Below are 18,096 nucleotides of genomic sequence, written 5' to 3' on the forward strand. Positions count from 1 at the left end.
AAGCATTGGAGATCATTGTAGATAAACAGTCTATAATTTTTTGCACCTGCGTATAAGTTTTCCCCTCTCCAATCAACTTTTTAATCAAACTATGCTGTTCTTCTGAACAATTTCTTGAACGTCCCATTTTCCTCAGGCTTTCAAAGAGAAAAGCAGGTTCAACAGGTGTTGGCTTGATCCTTAAATAGGGGACACCTGATTCACACCTGTTTGTTCCACAAAAGTGACGAACTCACTGACTGAATGCCACACTACTGTTATTGTGAACACCCCCTTTTCTACTTTTTTTTACTAATAGCCCAATTTCATAGCCTTAAGAGTGCATATCATGAATGCTTGGTCTTGTTGGATTTGTGAGAATCTACTGAATCTACTGGTACCTTGTTTCCCATGTAACAATAAGACATATACTCAAAACCTGGATTAATCTTTTTAGTCACATAGCACTACTATTATTCTGAACACTACTGTAAGTACTGTGGACAATAATTTTTGTAATTTTGAATTGGAAACAAAATGAAACTAGAGCACCGCACTCGTAGAGCACAAACCTCCGCCAACACTAGTTTACAATTCCACAAATTTTTACCTTGGAAAAAATTTTCAAGGTCAAAGTCCTGTTAGAAGTGGCTTTTTGTAAACTAAAATATAGTACAAAATATAGATCAAAGGGGCTTTTCAATATTAAAATTAAATATCCACTAAATCTGCAATATGGATCAGATGTGGTTCATTGAGAGTGCCAGTTTGCACCTCATTGTCACAAATGAGACTGATTAATGCAAAATCTACACCAAATGGGCTTTTCAATATTAAATTCAAATGTCCACAAAATCCACAATCTGGATAAGAACTAGATTTTTGTCTGTCTATAAAGGATCCCATCCTACATAACAATGTCGAATATGAAAGAAATTCCATCTTTTTTGATAGTTATGAGTTTTGTTTTGTTTTTTATTTGTTCAATGTTAAAGGATAGGGATTTTTCTTGACTTTAATTTTTGACCTCTGACTTTGAAAATTAAATCAGTTCTTGCCTATCAGGATATGAATCGCCTGTAAAAATTTCATAACGATTTATTAAAAATTGTGGGGTACAGGCTGTTCACAAACATAACAAAATATAACCCCTGTCCAGTTTTGTTGGCATAGGTAACAAGAGGCAGTTCTCAATAATGGAGTCACAGTGCAAGAAGGACACTAGTGAGGGAAGCCACCAAGACACTTACATGCTTCTGTGATTGTGATGTGAGAAACTGCATTAGTGTGGAGATGCAAAGTGTAATCCTGCATTCAATTTAGCTCAGAAGACAGAAGCTGTAAGTGGGAATGACGTCCCAACAAGGTAAATGCATTCCAATTTCCACAAAATATATTCAGCCCACCAAAGAGTCCTTATGGAAGATGGCAGAGCGGTGGCGCAGAAGTGTCAGTATTTTAATTTATTGCTTGGTTTGTTGCACAGTATACAGTGGGGTATGAGAGAGGTCTATAATTTTCATCATAGGTACACTTCAACTGTGAGAAACAAAATGAGAAAAAAAAAATCCAGGAAATCACATTGTAGGATTTTTAAAGAATTTCATTGTAAACCATGGCGGAAAATTAATATTTGGTCACCCACAAACAAGCAGGATTTCTGGATCTCACAGACCTGTATCTTCTTTAAGAAGCTCGTCTGTCCTCCACCTGTTTCCTGTATTAATGGCATCTGTTGAAACTCATTATCTATAAAAAAACACCTTTCCACAGCCTCAAGTAGTCAGACTCTAAACTCAACCATGGCCAAGACCAAAGAGCTGTTGAAGGACACCAGGAAGAACATTGTAGACCTGCACCAGGCTGAGAAGAGTGAATCTACAATAGTCAAGCAGGTTGGTATGAATAAATCAACTGTGGGAGCAACTGTAAGAAAATGGAAGACATACAAGACCATTAATAATCTCCCTCAGTCTGGGGCTCCATGCAAGATGTCATCCTGTGGGGTCAAAATGATCATGAGAACGGTGAAAAAAATCCCATAAGTACACGGAGGGGCCTGATGAATGACCTATAGAGTAACAAAGGCTACACACTACGCAGAGAGGGACTCAAATCCTGCAGTGCCAGGCGTGTTCCCCTGCTTAAGCCAGTATGTGTTCAGGCCTGTCTGAAGTTTGCCAGAGAGCATATGGATGATCCAGAAGAGGATTGGGAGAATATCATGTGGTCAGATGAAACCAAAATAGAACATTTTGGTAAAAACCTGTCGTGTTTGGAGGAAGAAGAATGGTGAGTTGCATTCCAAGAACATCATATCTACTGTGAAGCATGGGGGTGGAAACATCATGCTTTGGGGCTGTTTTTCTGCAAAGGGGACAGGACGACTGATCCATGTTAAGGGAAGAATGAACATGGCCATGTCTCGTGAGATTTTAAGCCAAAACCTTCTTCCATCAGTGACAGCATTGAAAATGCAACGTGGTTGGGTCTTCCAGCATGACTATCCCAAACACACCACTCGGGCAATGGAGTGGCTCAGTAAAAAGCATTTCAAGGTCCTGGAGTGGCCAATCCAGTCTCCAGACCTCAACCCCATAGAAAATTCATTGAGGGAGTTGAAGGTCCGTGTTGCCCAGTGACAGCCCCAAAACATCACTGCTGTAGTGGAGATCTGCATGGAGGAATGGACCAAAATACCAGCTACAGTGTGTGCAAACCTGGTGAAGACTTACAGGAAACATTTGACCTCTAAAAAAGATTATGTTACAAAGTATTGAGTTGAACTTTTATTATTCACCAAATACTTATTTTCCACTATAATTTACAAATAAATTCTTTAAAAATCCTACAAAGTGATTTATTGGATTTTTTTTTTTCTGTTTGTCTCCTAGTTGAAGTGTACCTATGATGAAAATTACAGACCTCTCTCATCTTTCTAAGTAGGACAACTTGCACATTCAGGGACTGACTAAATACTTTTTTGCCCCACTGTAGACAACCACTGTTTTCAGCAACAGCTCACGCATTAGCCAATATTAGTGGCACCAATTGATAAACATCACATTACACGTTGTTTATGCATAAAAATACCAAAGCACCATGTTGATGGACAGTTGTAGGGCAGGACTGTGCACCATATAGTGAAATGGACACGAAAAAGAGCGGTGCTTTAAAAAAAAAAAAAGCCATGACAGCTTCAACTTTTGTTTCTGTTGCTGTTGGAAGCCACCATGTTGGATTGTGAACTCAGAGGATGTGGGGTTAGTACGAGTTGGAATTACTTTAGGTGACATTCCTAAGCAGTGATGCCGGTAACGCGTTACTCAGTAACGCATTACCGTTACTCTACTCTGACCACTTTTTTTAGTAACGAGTAATCTAACGCCTTAATCTTTCCAAATCAGTAATCAGATTAAAGTTACTTCTCCATGTCACTGTGCGTTACTATTATTTTTGCATTGTGGGTCGATAGCAGCATTAAACTTGGTCCGTGGGCAGGAGGTCGGGGTTCAACTGAACTACACACTTTAAGCGAGCTGTGAGCTTTTCATCTGCGGTTTTCTGCAACAGCTACGACTCGTCCTCACCTCTTAAAGCGTGGTGACAACAGCACACCTGCACTGAGCTTTACAAAGACATTTCTATGCTTTTTGTTTTTTCTCCGAGCCGCTCCGTATCTGCTGCTAAAAACAGCTGATCCTCCGCGACGTATCAACAACTAACACTATTTTCCACTCAAATGCACCTAAACTCTCTTTCTGAGGACCACATGATGTGAAAACGCAATAAAACTTTCTTACCTGAAAATCTGGTCACGTTTTCTGCATAAATAAATGTTATCCATTCTTTGTGCTCAAACGCCAAAGCAGGGATGAATCCAGATGGAATGGGGGCGTGGAGCAAGGATGTGCCCCCCACAACACCCCTAGATTAAAGGTCCAGTTTTGAAGCCGTTTTTTTCTACAACTACTAATACTACTTAAAATAATAATAATTTCGACAAGTAAAATGTTGAGAGAATTTAAATGTTAGAAAAATGTTAGAATGAATTTAATAGTTACATTTATAAACAATGTAGGTTAGAAATTGCAAGTTTTACTGTTACAGTGCTGTCGACAGTTAAATATGAAGTCAAGAAAGAGGTCTTTATTTTTTATAAAACAAGTATTTATTTTCATTGAAGACAAGAAAGGGTGACTATAAAGTGAGTTTTGGCAAAACAGTATCATTGTCATGTTGAGGTGGCAGAGGGTTGTTGTCGGCAGCTGGGGAAAGTAACTAAAAAGTACTAGTAATCTAACTTAGTTACTTTTCCAATTGAGTAATCAGTAAAGTAACTAAGTTACTTTTTCAAGGAGTAATCAGTAATTGGATTACTTTTTCAAAGTAACTGTGGCAACACTGTTCCTAAGAGGCCATAACTGGGAAGCTCTGACCACCGAGTACAAATGGATGAAGCATTAACGCAAGTCTCAGGCAGTCACTGGCTTGCAGCATTTTGTGGTTCTTTGACAAGATGTTTGTCACTTTTGTCTACTGAATTGTATCAATACCAGAAAATCTCTCGCTTCTTCCCTCTGAATAGCAAAATGCCAGGTAACAGCACATTTGATCCTTAAACTGTTCTTACACCAGCTCTTGACTGACCTCCCCTGAAGGCACACTACTCGGCAAAAGTCAGGAAATGTCACTACCCCCATCATGGCAATGTGGAGTTGTATGTAGACTTGCGCTATACGCTGTCGGCCGTCACACATAGACAAGATGTCACTGAAAATCTCTTCCATTAAAAAGTAGAATATTTGATTTGAAAGCGCCTTGGGGCAACTGTTGTGATTTGGCGCTATATAAATAAAATTGATTTGATTTGATTTTTGACTTTTTTGTACAGCATTTGTGATTGTAATCACATAAATCTGACTCAAATTTCAAAAGTTGACTTTTTAACGCTTTGTAATTGACTAATAATAATCACGTCCTGTAAATCTTATTCAAAGAAAGGTTTAAGAGTAACAGTTGTTAACTTTAAGCCTTCATGGTGATTTGCGGGGGATGTGGTAAAATTCAGATTCCTTTCATCTTTTGTGGTAACTTAGTTTCTTGAAACCAGCTAAAGTTTGCTGCTGTGGTTCATCATGTTAAACGGTCACAGAAGCAAAAACTCAACTTGTCACCAAATGGCGATGATGCATTCATGATAACCAAAAAGATGACAGTATGTCTGTAGAATAATAATAATAAAAGAACTTTGTGTGTATTTCATAGTATTCCAAGATTATAATAAATTGGTTTAACAAATACAGCATGGCAGCAAAAACAGGATATGATACTGAAACCCCACAATGTGTAGGTGACAAAAGTAACCAACACCTTTCGTTTCTGTACGAGTGAGTGTGCTTTCTTAGAAGCTGATTTTTTTTTTTCTTCTTTTTTTCCGATGTGGGCGACACATCCCCCACCTGACTGCGGCTTTACTTTCCACCGGGTTTGTCCTGAATACACAGCAAGGTGTGACAGTCACAAAGCGCAGCAAGAATACAGCACATTAATCCACCATACGCGTCACCTTTGGCCTGACAAAACTCTGAAACATTAAGGGAGCGATCTGTCGGAAGCACCACATTTGCTCCTTTGAGTTTGACTTTTTATAGAGAAGCTTGCAGGCCCCGTTCACCGCCGGCCTCTCGGGGAGAGCGCACAGCTGTGAAAGGTGAATTATGGAGTTCGCCTGCGGTTAAAAAAAAATCCAAATCTTATATCTCAGTGACAGCTGAACTAGCGGTATGCCTTCAGGAAGAAGAGTTCAGCAGCAGGGAAGACAACTGAACAAAATAGGGGAGAAACACACAATATATGTGTCACAAAAATTTACAAGGTAGAGATAGTGTACAGGTGCAGGAAATTGTATCGCCCACATTTGGTAAACTTGAAAAGTGCACCTGTACATTGGGATTCTTCTTCAGCAGAACTTTTTCCAAACTCAATATAGCTGCTTTTGTAAAATCAATTTAAAAGTTTTAGATTCTGCCATCATGATTTTTTTATTTTTCAACCAAATATGTCAACGTTACACTGCCTTCAGAATCCTGCAGTAGGAAATTAGATTAAACTGTGGTGTTTCACCTAATACGGTGTATTTTTATGCTGCTCTTGCTTGCATTTAACATAATAATTAAAAAAACTAAATAAACGATATCCTGGGGTGAAGGTCTGATGAGTGCTGCTGTGCTGTTGAACAGGTTACAGCCACTTCATGCAATGATACCACAGTATATTTAAATTAAAAAAGACAAAAAAAAAAAAAAACACCATTCCAGAGGGGACCAATGTAGTGGGTGGCTAATGGCATTATTGATTGAGTATCATTATCCACGGCCTAAGTGATGATAATGATATATATAATTGTGGTTGAGACAGCTGTGTATTCTTAACCAGTACTGTAACAAATATCACAGTGGTACTTTTGTTAGCTTTGTGTATTCACACCTACCATTGTATTAATTATGACAACAGTGGTTGAGTTATAACTGAAACTGAAAACTGAAAAGGTGTTTCAATAATCATGGAATTTCCCATCTTGCCTACTATTATTTGTGATTTAATTATCTGACTAAGAATATGAAGACACTCTTATATTCATGACATTACTAACATTTACTGTAATTGAGTTGCAATAGTACAAAACATATGGAACCAACATTGCATGGTAATCTTTTCAATTCAATTTTTCAATTTATTTTCATTTATATAGCGCCAAATCACAACAGAGTTGCCTCAAGGCACTTCACACAAGTAAGGTCTAACCTTACTAACTCCCCAGAGCAGCAGTGGTAAGGAAAAACTCCCTCTGAGGAAGAAACCTCAAGCAGACCAGACTCAAAGGGGTGACCCTTTGCTTGGCCATGCTACAGACACAAATTAGATAACAATTCACAAAACAAACATACAAGAAATGCTGTTGGTGCACAGGACAGGAGGGTCTCCAGCACAAATACCACACCCATCTCTGGATAGAGCTGCACCTTAAACAGAGAGAAAAAACAGAATCAGGCATCAGAAAGACAAGAAATACAGTATAATTTGTCAGCATTAAACAACAAGAAAAACAGGAAATACTAAGGTGATCGCCAGCCACTAGCCCTAAGCTTCACTAAAAGACCCAGAATTTAGGTAAAGTTGAGGCTGCAGCACGCTTCATTTCCTAATAAAATTAATTAAAAGTAAAAAGCGCAGAACTACACCAGTATGCTAGCCAAATGGAAGGGAAAATAAGTACGTCTTAAGTGTGGACTTGAAAGTCTCCACAGAATCTGACTGTTATTGATGCTGGGAGATCATTCCACAGAACAGGGGCACGATAAGAGAAAGCTCTGTGACCCTCGGACTTCTTATTCACCCTAGGGACACAAAGGAGTCCTGCACCTTGAGAATGCAAAGCCTGGGCTGGTACGTACGTAAGGTTTAATTCGTCAGCTAGGTAGGGAGGTGCCAGTCCATGAATAATTTTCTAGGTGAGCAGCATGGTAAATTAATGCTTGCCATACAGGGTGGCTAATAATCACACAACCCTGCATAGTTTCTATAAAATTCACACTGGTACAGGCGTACCTAAAATGGAATGGTAAATGGACTGCATTTATATAGCACTTTTCCATCTGCATCAGACGCTCAAAGCGCTTTACAAATAATGCTTCAGATTCACCCCGATGTCAGGGTGCTGCCATACAAGGTGCTCACTACACACCGGGAGCAATAGGGGATTAAAGACCTTGCTCATGGGCCCTTAGTGATTTTCCAGTCAGGCTGGGATTTGAACCAAGGATCTTCTGGTCTCAAGCCCAATGCCTTAACCAACAGACCATCACCTCCCCCAGGTGTTTATACATACACCTACAAGGGTGTATTATGTATTCTTGCACGTGTGTGGCATAACCGCGTTTTTCCCCGGAGACAATAAAACCCAAATGGAGGCACAAGTCTAATAGCGGCGCTTAACTTCTGTCCACCACAGGAAGTTGGCTCACCTTCTGTTGCTGACAGCCAGTGGATATTTGTCGGCGACACTGTGACTGCAAGACTCTTTACAGCTTAGCAGGCAATTGTTGTTTGCCCAGATAGACAGACGTTAAGAGCTTAGAGCGCCACTTGTTATCCTGAAAGCCAATCATGATCCCTGTGCTACACAGTAGGAGAGACGCACACAAAAAGGAATTAGTGCGGTCTGACAACTCACTATAGCATGCTGCATTTAGGGTGTGCACATGTGGTTTGGGGTGAAGGTAATTGTGTGTATGCGGGCGCGTGGTTGTTTAGTGTGTAATTGCTAAAACACCTACAATCATATAGTAGGTGGTTATAATGTATGAAGAAACTACCAGATGGTGCGCAGGCAGGCAGCCATAAAAACGGAATGGGTTGCCCAAAGTTACACAGTAGGATGTTTAGTGAGATTTTATCTGGCACTTGAAGGACACTCATTAAAACGTATATATGTGGACATTGACAAAGTCTGTATCAATGTCAGTTTCTGTCACAGTATGTTTAAATAATGATGGTGGTGGACATATGGTTACTGTGCTTCAAGGCCAGCTGTGCTGCATTCTTCATGCTCGTATGAAGTCGACAGGATTGACATCCGGTGTAAAACGTGTGTGAAATCAACATGTGAATCCATCCTGAATCATGACCCCAAGGAAAAACAACTGCCAAAAGAAATTCGTTTTTCGTAACCAGGTCACCAACATACTGTATAAATAATGACATTTTAAACCAAGGCTAAAATATGGCCATTGGGTATTGCAAAGGCTTTTCGTCCGTCCATCTGTCCATCCGTCCATCCGTCCGTCCATCTGTCCAGTGTTGCCAACTTGGCAACATTCTAGCTAAATCTGGTGACTTTCCAAACCCTCTTGAAGACATTTTCTCCAAAGTGACTAGCGACAAATCTAGCTACTTTTCCTGGCATCACTGGAGTTTGGCGACTCAGATCTAGTCTCCGTTCTCACCAAGCAGCGACGAGTCTCCCCACCTCCGCTGCTGCTGCTGCAAAGCCACAGAGCCTGATTGCAAAGCACTGAGCAGAGGGATATCTACAATCCTCTGCGTTCAAACAGGAATGCGCGATACCTGTGCGGCTGTTCCTGCATTGAATGGCAAACATCACAGCCTTTTCCTCATTGCTGCGCTGGAACTAATTAGTCTCCAGACTTTGAGGATCCCTGGCCTTGAAAAGTTATGTTATTTTGAGATGTGATAGCCAATTTTAATGGAAAAATGAACAAACAAACCAACAATCAAGTTTATTTGTAGTTCAATATTATTAAGGTGTTTTTACTCACTTTTTTTTTCAACAAATACATTAACAACAGAATGAACAGCAAATGAACAAAGCACAGGCCACAAAGACAGAAAAAAAAATGTACAGTAACAAAAGTAAAGGCATTCTTTAATATTAATTCTCTTCAAAAAAATTCCTTATAGAGCGTGACAGTATTATGACATTTGGGACAGTCTATAAGCTTAATACTGGTTATATATTGTTCAAATTCAGCCAGACGTCCATGTAAATTCCTTTTCAATACTCTATTATGAATTATGAACATGGAATTATCAACGTTTTAATATTATAATTCCATGTCCATAATTCCACATTGTCAGAGAGACATTATCAACGTTTTAATATTATGGCTCTCTGACAATGTTTTTTTTTTTCCTACAGCATTTGTGATTATATCATACTATGCAAATAATATGTAAATTAGATGATGACATCATTTAGCGACTTCTGGCGACTTTTAGGACAGCCAATAGCTGTTTTCTTACTAAGAAGTTGGTAACACTGCGTCTCACCCTGCTCAGTGTGCCGCTCTCACTGGAGCGACATCTCTGCTATTTTGGCATTGTGGGTTAGCTCGCCCACTGATTGAGCTCGCCGGACTACTTTTGCCTGATCCAGTTTCCGGCTGTTTGCAAAATAGCGCTGAATTTGCCGACATGAAAAGATGCTGCTGGATGAGTGTGACTATTGACTTACGATCATTTAGGTGTGAAAACACAGGAGATACACAAGTTCTTGTGCCAAATATCACAATTATCTGGGAACTACTTTTTGTGCAGGAATCCATCAAGCCCATCAGCCGCAGGCGCGTACTAACACAATAGTGCGGCCAAAATGAAAGCGTTCACTTTTAGTTTGTCATAAGTTAAGCTAGTGGCACTCGTGAGAGTATGACTGCGTCTGTCAGTCCTATTAGTGCCAGATTGTTGAAATTCACAGGGAACATTCTTGGGACACAGACCTTGGACAAGTTCAAAGATGGCTAACCTTGATGTATTTTAAGAGGTTTAAAAAGTTGCATTCTGTTATCTGATCCATTTTGTGTTTGAGTGACACAGGTAACAGCTAATAAGAGTAGAGCTGCACCGTGATGTCAGTAGCTGTCTCTTCAAAACCAGTTCATTTTGTGTGTTTATATACATTTCTCATATATTATGTAAACGCTAGCAAGAAATAAGCACTTCTAAAACTGAAGATGCTGTTTTTGGGACCTATTAGCACCTGTAAACTTATTTATAAGACATTTTACAGATGTTAGCATGGTGACATCACTTCCTAGTTTAGCAACTTGCTAGCCACTTAGTTTCTGGTATATTATGTAAAAGCTAGTGAGAAATAAACACTTCTAAAACTGAAAACGCTGTTCTTGTAACCTGATAACACCTCTGGTGTCATTTACAAGACATTTTGTGGATGTTAGCTTGCACGCTAGCTTTCATAAACTCAAAGCTAACTTTCTATGGAGTTAAATTTCTCAAAACGTGCAAATGCACAGAGGGTGATCTACAAATATTCCTTGATTTCCACATGAACAAATGATTTGATTTGAACATGTACAAATTGTACATAAGACAATAGGATCTTAATAATTAATTAAACAACTGCAAATTATAAAGAACACAATGGTCATACGGTCGAGGATATTTTAGCATTACATTATATTTGAAATTTGCATGGCTTTTATGATATTGATTTCAAGATTGACAGCAAAATGACATCGAGCCACTGTGTTGTTTCATGACCATGTTATGTCGCAATGATTTCTTTGAGATGTGGAGATGAGGTAGGCCGAGCCAGATTTGAATGGCATCCACCACGGTCTGAACACAAATGTGGCTAGAATACCGCCAACTCTGGGATAATGACTTCAAACTTCCTCACTACACCTGTACCCACAGCGACATCAACACTGTAGCGGTGATCAGTGTGACTGCAATAGCGAGGACAGCAAACAACCATCAGCTCCACCTTCTCGCCAGAAAATCCACCAAGTCTGAACACGATCTGGCTAGAAAGCAATCGGGATTGAATCTAGCTCCAAATGTATTGCCAATCCCACTCTGAACGGGGCCTAAGTGAACCCACACAAACACGGAGGGAAAATGCAAACTCCACACAGAAAGACCAGATTAGAATCAAACCTGGGTCCTTCTCGCTGTGAGTCAGCACTGCAAACCACTAAGTCACCATGCACATTTAAACTTCCATATAACTTTAAAATCATCCATATGCTCAGAGACAGAAAGAATAAAGAAGTGTCTGCTTTAGCTACATAGGTGTCAAGCGGTGACGTGTTATAGGAGTTTTAAAGTGCAACCACTGTTCACGGATTGCAAAACAACACTTTTTCTGTGTGAAAATGCTCTCTCTTTCACAGACCCTGTAGGGGACTTTATTGCCTGGCAGATCCCCTCCCGGTAATTTAATGTGGTGAGCGAACTTGAAGACTCAGAGACTGACGGAAAATGGACATCAAAATCAGATGTATTAAAGAGATGTCTTCACAGGATGACCAAAAGAGTCATTACGACAGTGCTGGACTCTTGCAGCAAATGTTCCCCTGGAGCTGCATACAAGAGTATGCGACATAGCGCCCCACCTACGTTTTTAAGCCTGCTCTCGGCCCACACCCAGATGGGTGGGCCTTGCTCTGTGTGTGGATGAGTAGAGCTATGTGATTGGTTGGAAAGTGTTGCATTTGACATTTGTATGCAGGTGACCTGCTGCCTACCTTGATTGAATGTACATGTGGAGTGTCTTTAATGTGACGCTCCATACAGTAGTGTTCAGAATAATAGTAGTGCTATGTGACTAAAAAGATTAATCCAGGTTTTGAGTATATTTCTTATTGTTACATGGGAAACAAGGTACCAGTAGATTCTCACAAATCCAACAAGACCAAGCATTCATGATATGCACACTCTTAAGGCTATGAAATTGGGCTATTAGTAAAAAAAAGTAGAAAAGGGGTGTTCACAATAATAGCAGCATCTGCTGTTGACGCTACAAACTCAAAACTATTATGTTTAAACTGCTTTTTTAGCAATCCTGTGAATCACTAAACTAGTATTTAGTTGTATAACCACAGTTTTTCATGATTTCTTCACATCTGCGAGGCATTAATTTTGTTGGTGTGGAACCAAGATTTTGCATGTTTACTAGTGTGCTTGGAGTCATTGTCTTGTTGAAACACCCATTTCAAGGGCATGTCCTCTTCAGCATAAGGCAACATGACCTCTTCAAGTATTTTGACATATCCAAACTGATCCATGATACTAGTGCAGCAGCTAAGAGAATATTTAGAGTAAAATCATGCAAATAGTGATACAAGCACCAAAATTGGCACAAATACTCCTTAGATATTACTCTTTTGAACAAACCAACTGGCCACTTGAATTTTCAATAGGCGGCCAGGTAGGGGTCAATTGAAGAATTACACAGGGGTCAAAATTATAAATGCTCAAATCATTTTGAAAACTACACCACATTATTTGTCTGACCATAAAGATTCCAAAAAGGTATAGTTTGGACTATCTATGACTGAATGTTCTGGAGTTATGGGGTAAAAACAGCAAAAATGGTGACGAAGGTCACTTTCAGTTTGTACAGGGGTCAAAAGTTAAAGTTGCTCCAATTTTGGTAAAACATGATGCAGATTATTAGTTGAGTTAACAGGGTTTTAAAAAGGAATAGTTTGGACCATGTATCATGCTTAGTTATCATGTTGCGGGGTAACATGTCACGTGTCAAAGAATCCAATGGACGTTGACCTTGTTTGACCTTTACTTTGGAGATCAAACATTCAACACAATCAAAACTATTCCATTTATTAATCCTATTAACTCAACCAATAGTTTGCATTACGTTTTACCAAAATTGAAGGAACTTTAACTTTTGACCCCTGTACAAACTGAAACTGACCTTTGTCACCATTTTTGCTGTTTTTACCCCATAACTCCTGATCATTCAGTCATAGATAGTCCAAACTATACCTTTTTGGAATCTTTACGATCAGACAAATAATGTGGTGTAGCTTTCAAAATGATTTGAGCATTTTTAATTTTGACCCCTGTGTAATCCTTCAATTGACCCCTACCTGGCCGCTTATTGAAAATTCAAGTGGCCAGTCGGTTTGGTCAAAAGAGTAATATCTAAATAGTATTTGTACCAACTTTAGTGCTTGTATCACCATTTGCACGATTGTTTATCTGCTGCACTATACCTGGTATGCGATATATAGGCCCAACACCATAGTAGGAGAAACATGCCCATATCATGATGCTTGCACCACCATGCTTTACTGTCTTCACTGTGAACTGTGGCTTGAATTCAGAGTTTGGGGGTCGTCTCACAACTGTCTGCGGCCCTTGGACCCAAAAAGAACAATTTTACTCTCATCAGTCCACAAAATATTCCTCCATTTCTCTTTAGGCCAGTTGATGTGTTCTTTGGCAAATTGTAACCTCTTCTGCACGTCTTTTATTTAACAGAGGGACTTTGTGGGGGATTCTTGCAAATAAATTAGCTTCACACAGGCGTCTTCTAACTGTCACAGCACTTACAGGTAACTCCAGACTGTCTTTGATCATCCTGGAGCTGATCAATGGGTGAGCCTTTGCCATTCTGGTTATTCTTCTATCCATTTTGATGGTTGTTTTCCATTTTCTTCCACGCGTCTGTTTTTTTTTTTCCATTTTAAAGCTTTGGAGATCATTGTAGATGAACAGCCTATAATTTTTTGCACCTGCGTATAAGTTTGTTATGTGTCGACGCAGGTTGAGGAGCGGACCTGCGTCAGACGGAACCCAGCGCTACAAATAACCAGAAAAGCGGTTCCAAAAACAATATATTTATTTCACCCGCTGTGCTTAAAAAGTGTAAAAACAAAAATAGCGTCCTTCTGGTGGAGTGAAGGCTGGCACGCTCTCCAGCGCCCGCAAGGATCAAAGCCCGGCGCTCCTGGACCCACTACCACCGCCAAACACCCCCCAGGTGGACACGACAAACTGGCTCTCTGTGAAGCAAAGAAGAGGTGAGGTAAGTCAGCAGTTACAACAATAACTTTCAAAAGACACACGCTATCAGCAACACATTCAGGTCTGTATCTTTTTTAACTTTATGCAAATGAGCAGCTTCTCACAACAGGTGGAGGATCACTTATCCGCACGCCACAGCAGTGAGAAGCAAGCTGCACAACTCTCACCACAATTCAAGTATACTGTGTAACAAAACACCAAGTTACTATCAACAATTAGTCAAACACTTAATCACCTTTGATGTGTGCTGACAGCATGTGTCCTCACCCTTCCCTGCTTCACGGACTCGATGTGTCAACCCCAGGCGCGGTCCTCAGCGTCTCACAAACGAACATCACAAGGTCAAGTTCCCGGCAGTTCTGCTTGAATCACACATGACTTAAATGCAGAACGCCATCCAATTATCTGCTTCAGCTGAAAGTCTTTAAGGTTGCATGTGAGCACCATTCACAGGTGCTACACATGATGTTGATGAGGGTGAGGATTCTTCAGCCAGCACCTTCTCCACAGACAAATCAGTTTCCATGCCACCTGAAGAGCAAAGAAAAGAAAAGAACACCAAAATATCCAGCCACACCCCCCAACACACAACAAAGTTTTCCCCTCTCCAATCAACTTTTTAATCAAACTACACTGTTCTTCTGAACAATGTCTTGAACGTCCCGTTTTCCTCAGGCTTTCAAAGAGAAAAGCAGGTTCACCAGGTGCTGGCTTCATCCTTAAACAGGGGACACCTGATTCACACCTGTTTGTTCCACAAAACTGACGAACTCACTTACTGAATGCCACACTATTATTGTGAACACCCCCTTTTCTACTTTATTTATTTTTTACTAATAGCCCAATTTCATAGCCTTAAGAGTGTGCATATCATGAATGCTTGGTCTTGTTGGATTTGTGAGAATCTACTGGTACCTTGTTTCCCATGTAACAATAAGAAATATACTCAAAACCTGGATTCATCTTTTTAGTCACATAGCACTACTATTATTCTGAACACTACTGTAAATATTAATGTACAAAACAGCACAGCATTCTTTAAATACAAATGATAGTACGTCATGTAACAACTTGGGCGTTCATTCTAAATGGTTAATTTGACTGCATTTATATTGCGCTTTTCCATCTGCATCAGATGCTCAAAGTGCTTTACAAATAATGACTCATTCACGTCGATGTGAGGGTGCTGCCATACAAGGCGTTCATTACACACTGAGAGCAGTAGGGGATTAATAAAGACCTTGCTCAAGTTTGAATTGAGGTCCAACCAAAAAATAAAAAATTGAATAATAATAATAAAACAATGTTTTCTGCAGAGGCAAGGCAGCATAAGATTTTTTGACGAGGTATTTTTTTTCTTATATAATTAATCAACTTAAATCAACATTAGTAGGACAGCCACTATATATTTATTTTTTAAATCCCAATTTTCAAGCAGCTTTGTCTTTAACGGGTGCGTACCTGATGAGACGTAACCGTCAACCTGAATAGTGTGACTGAAAAGATGATGCAATTATTCAAATCGTATTACATCAACAATATTTCAAAGTCAAATCTGCACAGATGAAACTGGTGATATGCAAATGTGAAAAATGATGAGATAGCTGAAATGAAAATGAAAACACCCAGTTGTTATAGGAATTTGTAGAACCTATGAGGTTAATGTCCTTTCACAAAACTAAAAGTAGTGACTTCGAAAGAGTGAATATAAAATATGTTGACAACTCATCCTTTCATAGTAAGATCCAGAAGGGGACAGATCATTTGGCTCAAAGCTCTGGGGGGAAAATGTGATGGACCCAAATGCCTCTCGGGACCATTAAGAATAGATTGACCATTTAAACCATTCAAAACTTAATGATGTGTTGTGGAGAGTTGGGGAGATGAGGTTAAGAGGGTAACCAAGACTTTCAGTGTCAGAAACTCAACTTCGCAAGGTGGCTTATTTTTGGACTGTCCTTGTCAGACATCAGACATTATAAATCCTGATCTTCAACTGAACACAACATATAGTTCAGGATGCACACTTCTGGATATAAGTTTACGTACACCTTAAAGAAAAACTTTCATACTCAGTTTACCTTTGAACTCCAAGAAGTCCCTAAGTGGCTCTGTGAGACAGGAGATGGACAAACAACATATAGACCAGGGTTTGATTATAATTGTGTGCTTTAATCTACCTCTCTGTGTCTTAGGACAAGGCACTTTATTGCAGTCCACTCAGCTGTAAATGAGTACTGGACATGGCTGAGGAAGTAACATGTTAGTCTATGAGCCAGTCATCAATTTTGACCTAATCGGTACCACGTTAGGTGAGGAAACGGCACTTAGAATTCAACCTCAGTGTACCATGGCCTACACAAAAATGTATGATAGTCATCCTAGGGTGGTAGCTGTAGCCAGCTAGGGATCAATGAAGAATAATACAGAAGTCAGAATGCTCCAATCATGTTGAAAACTATACCACATTATTTATCTGATCATAATTCCAAAAAGGTATAGTTTGGACTGTCTATGACTGAATGTTCTGGAGTTATGGGGTAAAAACAGCAAAAATGGTGACAAAGGTCAGTTTCAGTTTCTACAGGGGTCAGAAGTTAAAGTTGCTTCAATTTCAATAAACAATGATGCAAATTATTGATTGAAATAAAAGGATTAATAAATGAAATAGTTTTGACTGTGTTAAATGTTTGGTCTCCAAAGTAAAGGTCAAACAAAGTTGACGTCCATTGGATTCTATGACCTGTGACATATGTTACCCTGTAACATGATAACTAAGCATGACAGATGGTGCAAACTATTCCTTTTTAGAACCCTATTAACCCAAACAATAATTTGAAGGAGGAAGAAGGAGCAGTCTGTGGCTGAAGAGGTTCCTCTGATTGCTGATGACGGTGTACAGAGGGTGACTGGCATCATCCATAATGTCCAGCAGTTTGTCCAGTGTTCTCTTCTCTACCACCATCACCAGAGAGTCCAACTTTATGCTAACCATGAAGCCAGCCCGCCTGATCAATTTGTCAAGTGTATCTTTATTTGCCTGAAGTGTTGAACTTGTAGATACTCTCACTTATCTCAGCAGTGACATTAGTGTATTTGAGTTGTCAGCCTTTGAGACTGAAAGACACCTGGAAAGACCTTATGCAGTCATGAGGTCACTGGACAAAGGTGTTTGGTTATGCCAAAGTCTTTGCAGGAGAGTGAAAGTCCAAGTCCTTTGCATCCCGGTGCTTCCTTGTCTTACTTTATGGTTGGTTGTGATTTAATGTAGCGACTTGACGTCTTTGGTACTTGGAATTTGTCTCAATTGAATGGTTTCTTAGGGAGACTTGAATAAGGAGAATGACTTACATTGGGAGGGATTGTCTACTAACATTTTGGCCATGTGGCACACTCCTCTGGGCATGACCCAGCATGCTAGTGCCTTAGTGTTGAGGACCCCAACGGCTAAAGTAGGCCTAGGGTACACCCACATTTCACCTGGCTACTACAAAGAGATGGCTACTTTGGAGATATGATGGAGCAATTGTCTGCCTGGGTGTTTGCCACCCAAGACCCATGACCGTTCTGTGGTTTAGATGCAGTGATGTCCTGCACAAGTGCATGTTCCTAGACCTGACTTCCAACTTTCTTTCTTTCATTAATAACAATAGTTAACTTTAAAGCAATTTTGCCCAATCTTGCATTAGTTATTGCAACAATGGTGAGGTTTCCCAAGCATTTCTGTCCACTATAGCAATA

General features: G+C 39.8%; 1 long non-coding RNA gene across 1 annotated transcript; it reads right to left on the reverse strand.

Moving 5' to 3' along the window:
- Window positions 1-2,286: 2,286 nt before the first annotated feature.
- On the reverse strand, window positions 2,287-17,812 carry LOC117520579. Its single transcript, XR_004563693.1, has 3 exons — window positions 17,730-17,812; window positions 11,319-11,323; window positions 2,287-2,298 (listed from the first exon to the last, which is right to left on the reverse strand). It is a non-coding gene; the product is annotated as an uncharacterized LOC117520579 (long non-coding RNA).
- Between the last annotated feature and the right edge of the window lie 284 nt (window positions 17,813-18,096).

Source organism: Thalassophryne amazonica, chromosome 1 (genome assembly GCF_902500255.1).
Source record: "Thalassophryne amazonica chromosome 1, fThaAma1.1, whole genome shotgun sequence".
In the NCBI taxonomy this organism is placed as follows: Eukaryota; Metazoa; Chordata; class Actinopteri; order Batrachoidiformes; family Batrachoididae; genus Thalassophryne; species Thalassophryne amazonica.